The sequence below is a fragment of the Saccoglossus kowalevskii genome, chromosome 5, assembly GCF_978046115.1.
Source record: "Saccoglossus kowalevskii chromosome 5, keSacKowa6.1, whole genome shotgun sequence".
Lineage (NCBI taxonomy): Eukaryota > Metazoa > Hemichordata > Enteropneusta > Harrimaniidae > Saccoglossus > Saccoglossus kowalevskii.
Genome location: NC_140645.1, coordinates 8,770,559 through 8,791,926, shown reverse-complemented (window position 1 = coordinate 8,791,926; position 21,368 = coordinate 8,770,559). Strand labels below are relative to the sequence as shown.

General features: G+C 36.9%; 1 long non-coding RNA gene across 2 annotated transcripts in view; it reads left to right on the top strand.

Annotated features, from left to right (window-relative positions):
- LOC144362339 (uncharacterized) overlaps nucleotides 1-17,444 on the top strand; it is a 67,708-nt gene extending 50,264 nt beyond the window's left edge. For both annotated transcript variants that reach the window (XR_014929403.1, XR_014929404.1), the window contains one exon: nucleotides 17,244-17,444. This is a non-coding gene — a long non-coding RNA (uncharacterized LOC144362339). The remainder of the gene's footprint in view (nucleotides 1-17,243) is intronic.
- Nucleotides 17,445-21,368: the final 3,924 nt, after the last annotated feature.

Sequence of the window (21,368 nt, the reverse complement as noted above, 5' to 3'; positions counted from 1 at the left end):
CCAGTTTCCTTTTAAGTCCCCGTTCGGACGCAGTCCAAAAATGGGGACTTATGTTTTGACCTCCGTGTGTCCGTGCGTGCGTCTGTGCGTGCGTCCGGACCTGTATCTTAGAAATGCCTGGACCAATCACAATCAAACTTCACACATACATCATGATATATGATACATATGCACGTCAATTTGTTTCACGATCTGATTCAAGATGGCCGAATGGCAGCCATTTTTGTGCTAAAAATCATCAAAATCAAGCATTTCACGACTGTTTACATATGGATTTTGTTCAACCTTGGTATATACATTAGACATTATAGGACCTTGATGCACATCATTTTGTTTTACGATCTGATTCAAGATGGCCGAATAGCGGCCATTTTTGTACTAAAAAATCCTAAAAATCAACTATTTCTCGGCTGTTTACAGATGGATTTTGTTCAAGCTTGGTATATACATTAGACATTATGGGACCTTGATGCAAATAATTTTGTTTTACGATCTGATTCAAGATGGCCGAAGGGCGGCCATTTTTGTACTAAAAAATTCTAAAAATCAACTATTTCTCGGCTGTTTACAGATGGATTTTGTTCAAGCTTGGTATATACATTAGACATTATGGGACCTTGATGCAAATAATTTTGTTTTTCAGATAAGATTCAAAATGGCCGACTGGCGGCCATTTTGTATTAATGAATGTAGGTCTCGTGCCATATCGCTGACTTGTTTAGACTGATAATATTTTCAAATTTTAAATATTCATTATACATCATGTCATAGATAAACAGATATATTGGTTTGACGATCCTATTCAAAATGGCCGAATGGTGGTCATTTTTGTGCTAAAAAATCATCAAATATCAAGCATTTATGTGTGGATTTCGTTCAAACTTGGTACATACATCAGACATTACGGGTTCCTGATGCTCGTCATTTTATTTTTCAGATTGGATTCAAAATGGCTGACTGGCGGCCATTTTGTTTTAATGATTGTGCTTCTAGAGCCATATCTCTTAAATGCTTTGACTTATTAGTCCCCGTTCAGGCGCAGCCTGAAAAGGGGACTACTAATTCAGGTTATGTCCATAATTCCGTCTCCAACATTTTCTCAGAAATTCTACAGCAGATATCAGTGAAACTTGGCAGGTTGATGAACATGTCCCCTCCGAGTATGCACGTAATTTTTTTTCCAGATCTGAAAATCCCAAGTGGGTCTTTTTCACGATTTTATCAAAAATTGCCTCTCCCGGCAACATTGACAAAACGTCTGCGCATGCTCAGAATAAATTAATTACTGTAAAATACTTTATTTTTGCTTGCAACATTTTTTTGCTATTTTCGCTGAAGGAATGTTTCAGTTAAAATAAAATCCAGCGAATATACCCTTTTCTTATATTTTACAGTCAACTTGTCAAAAATCAATGAAAATAAATTCAATACAAAACACCCAGAAAAAGTCTTTTCAGCGAATGATAATTCCAGCTGAAATAAAATATTTTACAGTAGATTAGATCTGTGAGTAAGGCTGCTGTTATTACGGCACGTGATTTCTCCATTGCGTGCAATTTATTATAGTACTGTTTATACATGTATTCTGTTTGGCTCAGTGGTCTCATTCACTCGTTACTAGAAGAACTAGTAACTTTATTTGATTTCAAGAACTTCAAGAAGGCGGCATAAGAGACGTGTTTGCAAAGGTAAGTTTTCCAGTTTATTGGGGTACGATTGGTGTACATTTCGTGACGTACGGACGTGAATATTATGATGATTGCCAGCTTTATATTCTTGTGAAAAACCAAAAAAAGCAAACAATTGTCTCTAATCTACGAAACTAGTTTGTGAATTGTATACCCTGTCAAATTATTGTACACGAACGATTAATTCACGAGGACATAGTTTTCAAGTACCGGTAAATCGTTTTCCGGTCTTTTGCTTGTGTAGCGATTTCCGAAATATTCACAACTTGGGGGGGGGGGAGAATTTCCCTGTGTCGATCAATTTATTCATTATATAATAGCAGGTTGCCTATGATTATATTCATATTTTTTATGTTGTGAGCATTGAACTGTTAGTTGCAATGAAGATTTTGGCGATCTTGTGCGATTCAACATGGCGGATGTACAGTGACAACACGTGTATGGACGGTCGGTCGAGCAGTCTGCAACGGACCACAGTCTGTGAACGGACCGTGAAATCGCCCGTTTTTTCGGCAGTTTTTTTTTTAATGTTTTGGATATTTCATTCACTCCTGATGCCTAAAAGAGTCTAATTTATATTTTACCGTAGTCATTGACACCTATTCAAGAGTATCATGTTTATTGTGAATAGCGTGAATGGGTAAGCTTCGTTTCGACAATGGGCTGTTATTTCTGTGAACAATGTTAAATTATATTTTGAATGCTCAGTTTATTTTTTTGAAAACAACTAATTTTTCGATTTAAAAAAAATCATGCCGTTTTCCCCGTCAAAATCAAAGCATAAAGATCTTGCTAAACATCGGTGAATCCCCTGTTGCGTTCACCACAAGGTCACTGAGCCGTCATTAACATATTTAAATGACCACGTGTACTGAAATAACATGGCGGATATCGCATCGCATTTACATTCGACCGAAATCATTCGTTTACGATGAAACTAAGTTGAATATTACTTCCAATTCATAAAAATTCAACGAATTATTTTTTGTGCGTATTATAATCATTACTGAATAATAATAAACAATTGCAATACTTCGAAAACAAGTAAGTTATTCACTTGCGAAACACAGAATGACCAGATTGTGCTACCGTGATCATTTGCTACCGGTACTAACAACTAAGCAATGTATTCGTGTTTGTATTTATTCGAAACTTCTTTTAGAAAATACTTTACTTTTCGTAAACTTTACTGAATTTTTGGGGGGATTCAATTCCAACATTTCGCGATGCCAAACCAAAGGCCTTTCACTCTTTGAGTGTGACACCTAAACCAGAAGTTTTATGGTGTATAAACTGGCACTAAATGAAAAAGCCGTTGAACCTTATTCAAATTTATAAGTACATGTTATTATGTATTTAATTATGAAAACTGACTAAATTAAATGTGATCTTATTTTTAATTTGAACAGAATTATGATTTATATCGGTAATGACGTTTTCATCCAATATTAATAGTGCAATTGTTAAAATGCCTACCTACACATTTATTGTTTTTGTTTCTGTTGCCCTGAAATAGACATTTGTAAAAAAAAAAATTTAAAAATCATGCTTGATTCAAATTCAAAAAAAAAAGATGTAGCCATGTAGCCCCTTCCTGTTATCTGTTTCCAACTTCTTCCAGAGTAAAACTGGTGAAGCCATGTAATTGCCATACAATCATCAACTGTGGGAAAACTTATACGTTATTGAAAATCTTTATTTTGTTGTCTGTGAATTAATATAATATTTGAAATGGTGTAATGGTGCAAAATATTCTCAAGCAATTGGTTTTCTGGTGGCACTACACTGTGCATTTATGCATGATCTCAGCTTACTAAGTGATGATGGTGGTTGAAATGGAAAACTGAATACAAAAATCCAGTAACATCTCAAACGAATTTCCGTCTGCTGTGAATGCATGTTTCGTTACATCAAATAAATAACCCAATTTTATTGAATGTATCCAAAAACATGGTACCAATGATCTGAAATTTCAGGAGTGCTCGCTGAAGGTTTATCAATCTTGCTTATTGTCTTGTTCTTTACCAATCCTGCATTTCAGTTACTAGAATTTATACTAAAAAAAAATAGTTTCTGTTTTTCTTCTAATAATTCGGCCACTCTCAAAAACAAATATTTTTCCATGGTCGAAATGCAAGAAGAATACAAAACTACTGTGATTGCATAGCGATACCTGTAGGGCCATTGTCAATTAGTTCGCCTGATCAACACAGCGTTATACATAGGGCTGATATTGAATCACGGAGAGTAAAATCTTGTGATATTAATCTCTAGAACCGCTCAGATTGGTACATACCGGTATGTCTTATGAACCCACATGTGTATATCATTCTTTAACAATACTCATTTTAAACTTTTTTTTTTTTACAGTGGTGCTGTGAACTGCTTCAATTTTGCAAGGCAATTTTTTCTGGGTTCCTACAACATGGAGTGTCAGGGACTTTATTGAAATTTCATAGAATCCTGAATATATCTAGAAGTGAAAATTAAATGGTTTACAGTATTTTATACCCATTAATAATGATGAAATGCAATAATATCACTGCACTAAAAAGACTTCAAACAATTATTGTTACTTCTCCATTGAAGGTTATGAGCAGACCAACCTTTACTGGCTTCCTTAATTATTACATGTACTTGCTCTGAAAACATAGCTTTTACAGTTGTTTAAATTAACAGATGTTGTTCTATGTACAATGAATACATTTTAAATAATAAACCTTACTGTATTAATAAAAAATTGTATTTGACAACATGAGAATGATTCTGATGCCCAGTGGTGATGTTGAAACAAACCCAGGTCCTGGTAATATACTAAGACCTGATTAACAAAGAAGTCATGTACATCAAGGTTCACTCTGATTTATGAATGCAGTTTCTTGAGCAAGTATACATGTATGACAAATAGTTTTGTTGCACTTGTGTACTCTGAGATTCTGAACATGGGTCAGTGGAAGTTTTTAGTTGTCAGTACAAAACTAGATTATGGGAAATCACTTTATGATGAGTTGTACCCACATAGAGTACATATTCATTCACCTGTTTGCAGATGTTCCTTGTACTACTTTATAATCAAATAACGGGGACTGTGACATTTCATGTCTTGTTATATTTAAATTTTATATATTCGTTATACATCATGTTATATATATATACATGTATTCAAAATGGCTGATGTTGAATGCTGTTCCAGAGCAATATCTCTCAATATGGACAAGTACTTGTTTGACGATCAGATACAAATGTCAATCATTTTAATGTTATCGTTATTACCATGTGGATACATATATTTTTCATGTTATTTAACCATAACTTCGCTTCTTTTTATCAGATTTACTTCATTGTTGTATGTAATTATCAGTGTTTATTATCTCCAGTTATGTTGTCAAGATTGAGTAGTTGTAGTCAAAGTTTCTATAGATTTATGCTGTTTTCGTGACGCAAAGAAACACACTTTGGTCTGTATTCAGCCATTTCTATCAGTTTACATAAGTGTATTCTCCCTGATTGGCTCAATTAAAACAACCAATCATATTAATTGACGCCAAGGATTAAAATTCTAAGGTGTGAATCCACCCTTGTCTTTAAATTGACAAAGAGTGTTAATTAAGACAGACTTCATCCTTTGTACTCCAAGTGATACATTGTTCCAAATCGTCCTAGCGTATGTAGTTTTTCAACTAGCTCTATCTCATTGCTGTACAACTGAATAAATGCGTGTTCACCATTAGAACATTGCACACTGGTATACCGTCTACTGCTTGATGTATCTACAGTCTATCTGGTGAGATTTAAAGATCCTATACTGTTTGTGGCAGTTTTCCCCCACAAAATTGGTGCCGAGACCAGGATTCTCAACCAGACCTCTACGACTCAACGTCAGATCACAGCAAGCAATCATGCCAAGAACAGTTCAACTCATCCAGAAGCGGGATAAAGCTCGGACGCAACTCTGAAGAGTCCTCGAACCAGTTGAACTACTAGTCAATCAGTTCAATGAGCTACAAGACAAAGAGACCGCTCATCAAAATATACGCGTGCAGCAAGTGACGATAGAAAGAAAACTTAACGATCTCATCGCCGCTAACAAAGCAGTCATGGACGTCGTCGATGTTGACAGCCAAGAATTCGACGAAACAGAGTCGTACGAAGTCGATGTCAGCCACCGATGCACCCGACTCATGCTATTCTTGGAGGAACAAAATGCGACAGCCCAACGCGGTCAGCAGACCCAACGCGAGCCAGTCCAGCAAACCCAGGCAGCTAATCCGCCGCAACATCGACATAAATCAATACAATTACCCCAGCTCAAGATACCGACGTTCTATGGCGATTCACTACTATGGTCTTCATTTATTGACAGTTTCAACGCCGCTATTCACAACGATACGCAAATTCCACTGGTCCAGAAGTTTTCTTATTTGCGTAGTTTCACTGACGGAGAAGCTGGAAGACTAATCGACGGACTCCCGATCACCGAAGTAAACTACACAATCGCCTACGATCTCCTCAACAAAAGGTATGGACAAACCCAAGATATTATAAACGCTCACATGCGATCACTGTGGAACAGACCCGCACCGGAAAACAACCCAGCAAGCCTACGCCACTTTCACGATGATCTAGAAACGACCATCAGAGCATTAAGAGCCCTTGGACGTGACGAACAAAACTCCGGCGAGCTGCTAATACCAATGCTGTTAGACAAGTTACCTATCGATTTCCAGCCACAGTTAATGCGTGCGAAAGGAAGAAATGCGTGGACACTAACAACACTCAACGAAGCTATGATTAATGAGATAAGTGTACTTTCAGTCGGACATGAACCCACTATGTTTCAACCCGACACTTATCAACCAACTGTCTCTGCGTTCCGTACACAGGTAAATCGAACCCCAGTCGATAAATGTAACGAGACCAATCCTCAGAATATATCTGCCTTCCACGGATCTTTACAGCGACGTCCCCCGAGACAGTCCACGACGCGATACTCGAAAGGGAAGAATTACCAAAACTGTGCTTTCTGTGAGGGACCACACAAGTCGCTCAATTGCACAACGTATAACAATTACAAAGATCGCATAGACATTGTGAAACGCAACTCGTTGTGTTTCAATTGCCTCGGCAAGCACGCAGTGCGAGCATGCAGATCCCGTTTTACGTGCAGACAATGCCAAGGTAAGCACCACACGTCATTGCATACGGACAATAGCAATTCAACTTCAAACCCCAAATCGTCCGAAGTGAACGTCCATTTCTCGCATGCTACTCGTAATTCTGAATCTCGGATTCAATCGGATCGAAGAACATATACTACGCCTGAGCCCAAACTACGCAGAACTCTGCTGAAAACAGCTAAAATTCCTACATCATATAATGGAAATACTTTACCCGCCACAGTGTTATTTGATGAAGGGGCCGACCGTAGCTTTGTTACTCAAGGGTTCGCCAACAAATTACGCGCTAACGTTCATTCATCAGAAGTTCTCAATCTCAAGGCGTTTAGCAACCCGCGTACCGGATATAATACCATCCCGCGTACTACATTGAATTTACATAAACGTGATGGTACCACCGCTCCTATTGACTTGCTTTATGTCAACGAAATATCCGATGATCTGATGAACAATGTCACCGCGGACATTTTACAACTGCCGTACCTTCGAGAATTGGAACTAGCACATCCCATTTCAAGCGAACCAACGATAACAATTGATATTCTCATAGGAGTCGACAAATACTGGGATTTCGTTGGTGACTACATAATTCGTGGTCCAGGGCCTACAGCTGTTTCATCGTCGTTCGGCTACCTGCTTTCCGGACCAACACCCACTGGTGAACCTCGATCATCACGAGTGCAAACTTTCCACATCACCGCGTTGCCTTCAACCCAGGACCAACTAGAAGCAAACGTTACATCGTATTGGGATCTGGAAGCCATCGGTATACGTGACGCGATAACCACTTCGGACGAACTCACTAACAATCAAGAGCAGTATAAACAATACACTGACAATTATTTATCACAACAAGATGGCAGATTCATCGCTAAACTACCATGGAAGGCGAATCACAACCCTCTGCCTACAAACTACAAGTCGGCAGAGAAACGTACACGTAACATGATCCACAAATTACCACGTGACATTGTCAGTATTTACGATAAGGTAATTTCTGACCAACTAAATCGTGGATTCATTGAAGAAGTCACCAACGACAACACATCCGTCGGACACTACCTGCCTCATCGTTCGGTAAAACGTAACAGTGCCACCACACCAATACGTGTAGTATATGACTGCAGCGCCGCGACCGGAAACGGACAACCGAGTCTCAACGACTGCCTAATCACCGGTCCTCCGCTTCTAAATAACTTGACTTCAATACTACTGAGATTCAGATCGAACCCTATCGCATTAACTGCCGATATAGAAAAGGCATTTCTGCAAATACGACTTGATGAACACGATCGTAAATACACCAAATTTCTATGGCTATCGGACAGCAATGATGTGAATAGTCAGTTCAAGACGTATCAGTTCAGTTCGGTCTTATTCGGGGCGACATGCAGCCCATTCATCCTTAATGCCGCCATCAAAACACTCACGGATGACAACATTGAGATTCCAGCCGCGCGCAATCTCCAACAAAACATTTACGTGGATGATGTAATCACTGGTTGTGATAGTTCAGATGATGCCGCTCAATTCTATAAAGAATCAACGGACCTCCTCGCTACACATCATTTTAATTTACGTTCTTGGAGCACCAATGATCCAACACTACGGGATGCCATAACCAGTAGCCATCGAGCGAGCTCAACAACCCACGTCAACATTCTCGGAATGAATTGGAATTCGGATACTGACCAGCTCAACGTGAAATCACTTGAACCACCGAACTTTGGTCCGCTCACATCGAAACGTGACGTTGTCAGTTATGCCGCCAGCCTCTACGACCCGCTAGGCTTATTTGCACCAGTACACGTAAGAGCCAAATTATTGATCCAACAATTATGGAAATCAAACCATAGTTGGGATATGCCTATTTCAACGGAACTGTTGCCTGTTTGGACAAATATCGCCAATGATTTATTTCAAGTCACAAATCGAGACATCAATCGCCGATATTTTGCTGACACGGACAACAATAACATTGAAATACATGCGTTTTCCGACGCTTCAGACAAGGCTTATGGTGGGGTAATTTATATCACAGCCGAAGACGGTCAAACTGCGCTAGTAATGGCCAAAAATAAAGTTGCGCCGATCAAAAAACAAACATTGACATTACCGCGTCTGGAGCTGATGGGTGCTGTCATAGCAACGAGACTAAGTCAGTTTGTATCGAATGCGTTATCAACTAAATACAACATCACCAAACGCATACTATGGTCCGATTCACAGATTGTCTTACATTGGTTGAATAATCGCGGCAAACAAGATCTATTTACCCGAAACCGAGTCAGCGAAGTCAACAAATCAGAACAAGAATACAAGTACGTGCCGACCCATCACAATCCTGCAGATCTGCTCACCCGTGGAATAAATCCCGCAGTACTACACGATTCTCACTTGTGGTGGAAGGGCCCAGAATGGTTATGTAATCGTGAATCCTGGCCTAAATGTGAACTTTTCAATTCGAATGTGCAAAGCGATATATCTGTCAATCACTTACAGATAGAAACCACTCAGCAGCCCCTCGAATCGATTTATACACATACTAATCAGCCTGTTGATGACCGCGAACGTACCATGAACGACACCAAACGTAATAATTCTGACACTGAGGGAATACCAGCCGGCATTCATCAAATTATTGATATTCATGTGTACAATGACGTACATCGCCTTCTGCTTGTAACAGCATATGTGTTACGCTTTGTTAACTTATTGAAGAAACGTATCATAAACAATGACAAAACGCCGCCAGTTTCGAACACCAATAATCGTCCACAAACAACGATGCCTTCAGCAACGGAGATTATTAACGCAGAAACGGTTTGGATACGAGCTATTCAACACACGGAATACGCTAGTATAATCACCGGTCTTAAACGGAATAACCACAAGATTGGACCTCTGAGTAAACAATTAAAATTATTCCTGGACGAAGACAAACTACTAAGGACAGGCGGTCGTATACAGAACTCTAAATTGGATTACAATACTATACATTCAATTCTCCTACCAAGTCATCATCAGTTTACAACAATGATTATAAATGCAACGCATCTCAGACTGAACCACGCTGGTTCTCTGGCAACTACCACAGCTATACGCGAACGCTATTGGGTTCCGTCTATTCGTCGCGTCGTAAATACCATTCTCCACAAATGTGTGACGTGTAAACGAGTCGATGGGCATCCTTACTGCAAACCAATACCCGCCCCATTACCAGATTATCGCGTACGTCAAGCACCCCCATTCTCAACATGTCGTATTGACTACACTGGGGCTCTGTTTGTCAAAAACCCACATAATAACACTATCACAAAAGCTTACATCTGCTTGTTCACGTGTGCTATAACCCGAGCAATCCATTTGGAACTAGTGCCGGATATGACGACAACCACGTTCATTCTAGCCTTTAGACGCTTCGCCGCCCGACGTTCAACTCCCACGATGTTGATTACCGACAAAGCTACAACCTTTGTATCGGCAGCTAACGAGCTTTAAGAAATCATATCAGACCCAGAAGTTCAATCATTTCTATCAAAGAATCACACTACTTGGCGATTCATTCCCAAACGTAGTCCCTGGTTTGGTGGGCTATATGAGCGCATGGTGGGAATTACTAAAAATGCCCTAAAAAAGGTATTAGGCAAGGCGTGTGTTACGTATCATGAACTTGAAACTATCCTCACAGAAATAGAGTCTTCAATAAATGACAGACCCCTAACACACGTGTCTGCAAGTGTTGATGATCTCACACCATTAACGCCATCGCACCTCATCAACGGACGGACGATTACTAGCCTACCACATGCAGTACCCGATGAAGCAACGGATATTCCGAGCAATCACCGCGTGTTAAACCGCCGCTATCAACACATTGCTTCACTCCAACGCACTTTCTGGAAACGCTGGTCGGCGGAGTATCTTACCTCTCTTCGAGAAAGACACCTACTCACCACGAAAGGCGTGACAAATAACACAGTCAAAGTCGGTGATATCCTGTTAATTCACGATGATACTCGGAAACGAATCAACTGGCAAATGGCCAAAATAACGCGACTGTTTCCAGGCAAAGACGGTATTGTTCGTGTAGTCGAGCTCAAGACGCGACACGGGATGACAAATCGAGCCATCGCAAAACTATATCCGTTGGAATTAAATGCCGGCGTCCCGACGAACACGCCTCCGCTCAACGATGGGGATATCCCCAGAAGTCATGTGCACGACTCCAATCCCAGTTCAAAGAATTGAACGCTTCTTACACAACGCAAATCGAATCACGCAGACACTTCCCGTTTTCAACGAAAGCAGCGAAAGGCTTCTGTGTTGGCTAACAAACGCATTAATATGCTTATTAAGAAAGACCTCGTCTAAGGACATAAATGAGACTTTATATAGAAAACAACACTTTCTTCAAACTTTATTGACTCTTTAGTTATGTGACTAATCAGTCTCATTTGTCAACAAGTAATGTATAACTATTGTAAGCATTGCCTTATCGTACAATGACTATTGCTGACATTATTAATATTATAGTTCTAGTAATAATTTTCGTATTTTCTTTTCAGCATTTTTTGATTTATTCTAGTATATAAATAACATTCATATCGTCCACATATGCCTTGATCGTACAAGAGTATCTTCTCCGCCCCCGGGAGTATATCGTTATTACCATGTGGATACATATATTTTTCATGTTATTTAACCATAACTTCGCTTCTTTTTATCAGATTTACTTCATTGTTGTATGTAATTATCAGTGTTTATTATCTCCAGTTATGTTGTCAAGATTGAGTAGTTGTAGTCAAAGTTTCTATAGATTTATGCTGTTTTCGTGACGCAAAGAAACACACTTTGGTCTGTATTCAGCCATTTCTATCAGTTTACATAAGTGTATTCTCCCTGATTGGCTCAATAAAAACAACCAATCATATTAATTGACGCCAAGGATTAAAATTCTAAGGTGTGAATCCACCCTTGTCTTTAAATTGACAAAGAGTGTTAATTAAGACAGACTTCATCCTTTGTACTCCAAGTGATACATTGTTCCAAATCGTCCTAGCGTATGTAGTTTTTCAACTAGCTCTATCTCATTGCTGTACAACTGAATAAATGCGTGTTCACCATTAGAACATTGCACACTGGTATACCGTCTACTGCTTGATGTATCTACAGTCTATCTGGTGAGATTTAAAGATCCTATACTGTTTGTGGCAGTTTTCTCCCACAAATGTTAAAAAATAACTAACGTGGACTGTGCCATGCATGGCTTGTTTCTTCTCAAAATAGTTTCTTTTATAGTCTGCACTTTCCTTCAGAAGATTGGGACAAAAATTTGTTGAGTAAAACCTGAAAATTGACTCAAATTTTGTCTGTTGGCTCCAAAATTAGGTTTCATTTCCAGAAATATTGAAGAATATTGAAAAAAGTGCAGCAAAATTCTGGTGGTGAAATGAAATCCTAAGATACTGAAAAACTCAATCACATGTGTATATGTATATCATGTGAATACTGGTCAAATTTATTATGTTACTCATATTGCTTCACATTCAGAACACTAACTAAATTTTGCAGACAATACAATACAATACAATTAGGAGGCGATTTAATGATTTGGGAGATTAATGGTTGAATCAACTCATCTTTATGTATTAATAGGCTGTAATCTAAATTTTGGTGGATGAACCTTTGAGGTTTTTGATTCGATACCTTTACCGTGGGCACCAAAATAAATGGATCTTGAAAATTGCCTTTCAATTTCCCTTGGATTATTCCAATCAGATTTTGAGCAAATAAGTTGTGAAAAGTATTAATAAAATACTGTTATTTGCATCATAAAGTGTTCTACATTAGAACACAATGAATTGTATGGAAACTAGCGTGAAATTTAATTTCATATTCGAACACCCACATGAAATAGACTGTAGTTATACTTTAATTTGGATACATAATTTCTAACGATTGAAAGCAAAATCATAACAAACACTGCTAAGAATCTTCCAAGGAATATTGCAATTTTTATGAGAAATTGATAGAGAGATTGTGACTTTCATGATCAGTTTATTTTGGCACCCGCTGTGAAGCGTGGCAGTCAATGGATCATGCGAATTGGTAAAATTTATTTCTGAAATTTTAAAGAAACGTGGTGGGATGTCTGTTGCATTTCAACCCGATTTTAAATTATTATCACGTTTTGATCTTTGTATGCTATGGGATATGACATGTTATGATACAATCACTTCATGTACAGCCATAGCCACACATTTGTAATACTTATATATACATGCATATGCACCGTGTTACTTGTTGCATAGCAACTGTAAACACCTGCAATGTATACATGCTTATATTGGGTCACATTGTTGATATTCAGAGAGGTTGGTAGACAAAATTTGGTGGTCATTTTAGCGCTGGATTTTCTCATTATTTTAAACAATTTATATTTTCCCAATGTTATTCTATACTTTCTGTGGACCACCTTTTGAATGCTAGCATTTTCTCACCATAATCTTGGTTCAACATTTTGCACGTTTTTATGCAGTTTTCAAATAATTTGTTTGATAATTTTATATCAAATGAAAATAATTTTCCATTGGTGACAAAAGTTAAATTTGGTGTTAATATGCAAAGATGTAAATATTTACTCCAATATTAGTTCCCGTTTGGACGCAGTGAGAAAAAGGGGACTTATGTTTTGACCTCTGTGTGTCCGTGCGTGCATCCGTGCATGCGTGTGGGTCCGTGTTATATCCTTGCTTTATTAGCCCCTGTCGGATCTGTGATCCGGGCGGGGGTTATAATTTAGGTCGTGTCTGTGCATCTGTGTGTGCACATTTTCACATTACCAGCTTTTTCTCACACATGTGTGATCCAATTCAGTTCAGAGTTGGTACAGAGACAGGAATTGATGGTGCTATTATGCACATCAAGTTATTTTTTCGATTCTTCAAAGTTTCACTGCTTTTTTCTTTGATTTTTAACATTTTTCCTTCCTTGTTGTAGGAATTGATTATGTATTGTGTAAATTGAAAGTTTACCTCGTGATTTAAGAGGTTTGCAGTGCTCTCACCGGGATTCAAATGTAGTGGTGGTGTCGGCGCAATGCTGCTCTGAGACGCTTGCCAGACTCTGCCTCGCTCAAAATCATTATCGCCATGCTTGATTTACATTTACATTATGATTTCCACAGCTATTGTTCTATGAGATGCGTCCTCAAGTTTAGTTGGGTTGTACTCATTGAAAGTGTTGGTTTATTTATGTAATCCACTGATCACGCCAATGCGAAGTTAAAAATATGTCGCTACTCTGAGAGCTTGCCCAGAATGCTAAATGTCCAAAATAAACATACCGGTATGTTTATTTTTTTCCCCGAAAAATTCCACCCGGTACATTATTTAGGACGGTACGTTTATTCATTTTTCTAAATCGGGCAGATTAAATAAAAAAATCATGCCTTTTTTCCCGTGAAAAATGAGCATGAACTGTCATTAACATATAAATGTTTATGGTAATTTGAGCACATGGGCACCATCCAGCATTTTGATTGGTAGCAACTTGACCTATCTGGTCAATAAACACACCTCGTCAGCATGGATAACATGGCGGATATCGTATGGCATGGAGCGTTAGCATGTAATCAAAATCATTTGCTTACGATAAAACTAAGTTGAATTTTACTTGCATTTCATAACAATTCAACGAATTTATTTTTGTACGTTAATATAATCACCACTGAGTACTAATCAACAATTGCAACACTTCGAAAACAAGTAAGCTGCCGTACCATGATCATTTGCTACTAACAAAAAATAATGCATATTAATTAAATATAGTGAATATTTTTTGTTGTCATGTGAACAGTTTTTGACTTCCATGTGCGAAGCACAAAATGGGAGTCTTTGCAGTTAGTGTGTCTGTATGTATATGTGTGTGTGTGTGTGTGTGTGTGTGTGTATGTGTGTATGTGTGTCCGACTGTTCCACTGCTATCTCAAGAACCATACATCGGTTTTTGATGAAACTTGGTGCATAGATGCTCTGGGCCAATGCACAGATTTGATTAGGTTTTGGTAAAAATCCATGCTCGTTAATTACCTAATTTGCATGATAATTAGCTAATTTTTAGCTGTTCTATGACTGTTCCACTGATATCTAAAGAACCACTCATTGGATTTTGATGAAACTTGGTACATAGATGCTCTGAACATATGCGCAGATTTGATTAGTTTTTGGTAAAAATCCATGCATATTAATTACCTAATTTGCATGATAATTAGCTATTTTTTAGTGGTTCCATGACTGTTCCACTGATATCTAAACAACCACTCATTGGATTTTGATGAAACTTGGTACATAGATGCTCTGAACTAATGCTAGGTTTTGATTAGTTTTTGGTAATAATCCGTGGATACTAATTACCTAATTTGCATAATGATTAGTCAATTTTCGGTTTTTCCACTGATATCTCATGTACTAATCATCACATTTCAATGAAACTTGGTACATAGATGTCATATGACACTGCACAGACCTGATAGTTTTTATGGTAATATCAGTACATATAATTACCTAATTTGCATAATTAATTAATTTTCAGCTTTTGATATATGTAGTGAGCATTACATTTCAATGAAACTTGGTACTTACATACTCAAGGACTATGCAGAGATTGATTGTTTCGGATAAATATTTTTGTATATTAATCACCTAATTTGCATAATTAGTTAATTTTCAGCTTTTCCACGGGTATCTCAAGTACTAATCATCGCATTTCAATGAAACTTGGTACATAGATCCTTTAGGACTATGCAGAGACCTGATTAGTTTCAGGGTAAATAATTGTGCATATTAGTTACCTAATTTGCATAATTATTTTTCAGCTTTTCTACTGATATCTAAAGTACTAATCATCACATTTCAATGAATCTAGAATTATGCAGAGACCCAATTAGTTTTTGGTGAATATTTGTGCATATTAATCACCTAATTTGCATAATTAACCAATTTACAACTTTCACACTGATATCTCGGGTACTAATCATCACATATCAATGAATGTTTATACATGGATGCTGTAGGACAATAGACAGAGTGGATAATTGTGGGTTAAAATCTGTACATATTAATTACCTAATTTGCATAATTAACCAATTTTAAGCTTTCACACTGATATCTAAAGTACTAATTTCCATTTTAATGAAACTTAGTACAAAGATGCTCTAGGACAATGTACAAACCTAATTAGTTTGGGGTACAACTCTGTTCATATTATTTCCCTAATTAGCATAATAATTCATAATTTTTTGGTTCTAATCACATTTCAATTAAACTTGGTACATAGAGTTTTTGTTACATTGCGCAGACCTCAATAGTTTTACAATCAAATCTGTTCATGTTAATTTTCTGATTTGCATAATTAGTTTTCAGCTAAGTAATTTCAAATTATATTTAATGTGTCTCCAATACTCTCAGCACATGGGAGTTCTTTCTAAGCTTTCTTTGATTTTGATTGACTGTAATTTTCCAACATTTCATGACGGCCATTGTAGAACCAAATTAAGGCCTTTCACTCCTCCATGACGCCTATTTAAAAGATTATACGGCATCTTGATTTTCGCCAGCCACGATGGTCACACTAGTAGATGAACTTGATCGATACTGCCGAACATTCCGTGCATTTTTTTATCGACGCACGACGGCAGGAATATCAATAAAAGTAATGTCCTTGCAACAATTTCGCGCAATACGTCACTATTGTACTGTGACTGATTTTAATAATAATAATAATATTATAATATTTATTCAACATTAAAACAAACTACAGTGAGTTGTTCTATGGTCGTATAAAAATAAAATAAACTACATTAAGATACAGTAAAGTTAACCAACTAAACAGAATCCTAAATAAAGCTAAATAATATTACAAACACATTTAGAATCACAATAAACTTGTATGATACAGTACAATACAATGCACAAACTAGTATTCCTAAGGAGTGGAAAATCACATTCACATTAGTCATAACTATGGAAAGAATATTTTTATATTTGGTGGAGCTGCTCATATATCATTTGCATACATTTTTGTATGTATTGTGCAGTTTCCCAGCCAGTCCGACTCGAGTAGTGATTGGTTTGCTATTTCATTACATCTTGTGGCCTTTCAAACAGTATATTGCTAGACATGCATCAATTGTTGTCCATTTATATTCCTAATGCAATTTCTTTCTGGCTGGTATAAATATATTAAGTAATATGTTTTCGTACTGAAAAGGCGATGCACAAATATCTTTTTTAATTAAATTTAACAGCTAATGGGAGCACATATGCTACAACCTCTGCTTACTTTTGACGAAATGTTTTTTTTTTGTTTTTTTCAGGTGCAGAGCCACTGGAACTGCATATATTACAAAAGCATACTATTCGCTGCATGTCTGACAATTGTAAAAAGTTTCGCAGGTCCTCTTTTTTTTACTTTGAGAAGTGCTGTCAACCAAAACATAAATATGTGTTTCTCTGTACATAAAAGTTCAATTTCACACGATTTGTTAATATTAATGTATAATAAAAACTTGATAATATTTTTCTGGATTCTTGCACTTTATTTGTATCATTGTCATATGAGAAGTACTCTTGTCCTTATTTAGGGCCACAAACTACATGTAGATCTGTACATGAAGTACATGGGAAGTAAAATTGTTGACACAGGTAATGTACACCAAGGATCATTGCAGTTTCTCAATTCTTCATCTGGTGCTAGTACTTGTATGACAAACAGTATCATTGCCCTGTTACTGTTTAAAATATCAGAAGTTTTTCGCTGGAACAGTTCTGTGATTGACAATGTCCTTGTATTAGGAATACAGTTGTACAAAGAAGTTTATCCAAACAGACACAACACTGACGCTTCAACATATTTGCAGATGTGATTTGCATACTTACATGTCATTTTACCTGTTGTACTTGTTTGTTGCTCTCTGGTGTTCTTGCTGAGACCAGGATGGAGAGTGCTATAAACTTGAAAATGCCATAGAAATCATGTTTGCCAATTTATGTCCATGCCAAAAACTGGACAAATTATATGTTGCAACTTTCAAATGACAACAAGTGAAGGCAGTGTCATTCATGACCTGTTTGATTGGATAAATTTTTACGGCTTGGAGGCCATTTTTTTTCTTAAAAATCTAAAAAAACGAGCTTTTTCTCAGGTATGCGTCATCCAGTTTTGTTCAAAGTTGGTACAGGGACAGGTAATAATTGTTTACAAGTGCACATCGCATTATATGTTTAACAAGTTATAAATTGTCTCAGAAAAGCCAAATGAATATATTTTTACCCCACCCCCTAAAATTGTAACACATCAATTCTGAACAATTAATAATGGAATTTTAATACAGCTCACAATAGTTGCGTTCTTGCACAGCTCCTTAGCACGGGCTAAGAGGTCAAATTCCTTAGCCCATGCTGAGCAAACGTGCGTGAACGCTTAGCACGGGCTAAGGAATGCTAAGTACGTGTTAAATTTGATCTGAATTTAAGACACGGTCTAGACCCTTAGCACGGGCTAACGAAGCGACCTTTGGATGTGAACATTATGCACGTAATCAAATATATCCAACTTTCTCATTCCCAAAATAGCAACCGAGCTCAGTGTACATGCTTCCACACTGATCGGGTTGCTGTAGTAGAGCGTACAGCAGCACCAATCGTAGACAAAATAAATTTGGTTCGCTGTCTACGACATGCATTAATAAAACTCTGTGTTCTGTTACGCCGTTGTATACTGTTTCTGTGCATCCAAATAAGTTGGGTCCGTCTTCTCTCGCGTTCCTGTGCACGTCGCTTGAAAATTAGAACGAAACATGTCAGCAGCAGAAATAGAACCTCGCACGTGTCATCCATTTTTCGTTCGTAAATAGCGGCTTGCACCTTAGCCCGTGCTAACGACTGGCCCTCCCTTGCATGGACGCAATTGGGTCTAGCCGAAATGGAAATATGCTAGATAAGCCTAAATCAGCTTAAATCTTAGCCCGTACTTTGTGTAATGTGAACACAACTATTGAATTAATTCACTCTGACACAAACCCAGTTCAATATAAGTTTTTAAATTTTTTCTGAGCAGGGGCTATGACATGACATGTCATGTCTTGTTATGTATACAGCGCCCTCAACAGGCTAGTCTACAAATATACCCATGATGCATTGTTCTTCTCATCATGGCTGCCTACATGAAATAAATACTGTCCAGGATTGTTAATCACAATCCAGCCATCCTGACTTATATACAATATTGGTGAACATATCAAAGTCCGTGCGTGGATGCGTCCGGACCTGTATCTTAGAAATGCCTGGACAAATCACAATCAAACTTCATACATACATCATACATGATATTATACATATGCACGTCAATTCACGATCTAATTCAAGATGGCCGAAGGGCAGCCATTTTTGTGCTAAAAATCATCAAAATCAAGCATTTTTCGGCTGTTTACGGATGGATTTTGTTCAAACTTGGTATATATATTAGACACTATAGAACCTTGATGCACATCATTTTGTTTTTCAGATAAGATTACAAATGGCCAACTGGCAGCCATTTTGTTTTATTGAATGTGGTTCTCGTGCCATATCTCTGACTTGCTTTCACTGATTATGTTCAAATATTAAATATTCATTATACATCATGTCATACATGTAGATAGACAGATATATTAGTTTGACAATCCTATTCAAAATGGCCGAATGGTGGCCATTTTTGTGCTAAAAAATCATCAAATATCAATAATGTCTGGCATTTATGGATGGATTTCGTTCAAACTTGGTACATATATTAGACATTACAGGATACTGATGCACATTATTTATTTTTCAGATCGGATTCAAAATGGCTGACTGGCGGCCATTTTGTTTTAATGATTGGGCTTCTAGAGCCATATATCTTTGACTGATTATATTCAAATTTTATATATTCGTTATACATCATGTTATATATATATACATGTATTCAAAATAGCTGATTTTGAATGCTGTTCCAGAGCAATATCTCTCAATATGGACAAGTACTTGTTTGACGATCAGATACAAATGTCAATCATTTTAATGTTAAAAAATCATATTCCTGACATGGTTATATTCCAGCTATATTACTATAAACAAAACTATATATCTTAAATTTGATAACTAACGGGGACTGTGCCATGCATGGCTTGTTTTTTCATGAGAGATGATTTTCATAATTTAAGCTTCCATAATCTACATTCATCCAACTTGATTTGAAATTGTTTTGTCCCACCTGTGTTCAATGACCTCCAACCTTGATTGCATCAACAAAGCCCAATTTAAGAATATTCTGTGCTATCCTGTATCGAATTTGTTTGTCTTTGCTCACTGAACTAAGCATGTAGCAGTTACAATGTTTAGATACTTCAGTGCTGACACACACCAATTATTAATTCCTACAAAATACATGTAGTATGCTTATATACATGTGTCACAAACTAATCTTGATTACCTAACAATACAAAAAAAAGCATCAATTTAAAATGGTCATTTAATTTAAGTCATCTGAAATATTTTCGTATACATTATTCAAGATTTGATTACAAAGTATATTTATATGTAGTTTTCAGCAACTACACAGTTGTATATCCGTAAAGTTATTTCTTAATATCAAAAGCAACTATATCTGTGTTATTATTATAGCAGTTAGGATGAGATTAACAACTATTCATGATGACATTTTCAGGCTGTTATCAAAATAATACTGATTTTTTTTTTCTCAGATATGGACCTCCACCCTCTGAGCAAATTTGCAATTTGTCCTAACTACAGAGCAATTGACAGAAGATGGTGAGGATTATTCATCAAGAGGTCGTTATCATCAATCCGCTATAGTTAAGGGTCAAAATATGGATGATTTTGAATGAAGAAAACTAATTATTTGGTGCCTTGCTCTATGATGTAGCAGTGAAACTACATTTGATCTTTTTAGATCATGTGCAACATATTGTTATTTTCTGTAAAACAATGAGTTCAGATACAAGTAGACTAAGTAAAAAATGTATTTTACTTGTGTTGCTTTTTCAACATTGTTTGTGTTTCTCTGTGGACCATGAGGTTTGTTCTGTACATTGTGTGGAACTCACTTCACCATGTGTAAGATTATTACTTCTAAAAGATTCATAGTAATCAATTCAGACTTTTGCATTTATTTTTTTGTTTGTACAGTGCTTCAGTGTATAGATATATACATGTAAATATAAGAGTGTTTTATCAAAGAATGTAGAGAATGAAATCAATTTTCTGGTTAACTTGTACTCAGTATGATGTCTTGCAGCGAGTAATCATCAAATTATGCCTCTGTTTATACTACCATGTCTGCTTAATACACCAATAGTATATGTGTATGAATGCTGTATACAAAAAACAAGCTAATTACTAAGGCTAAATACATCAGAAAGAATGAAATCCTTAATACAAGGTAAACAAGTGAAAGAATAAAT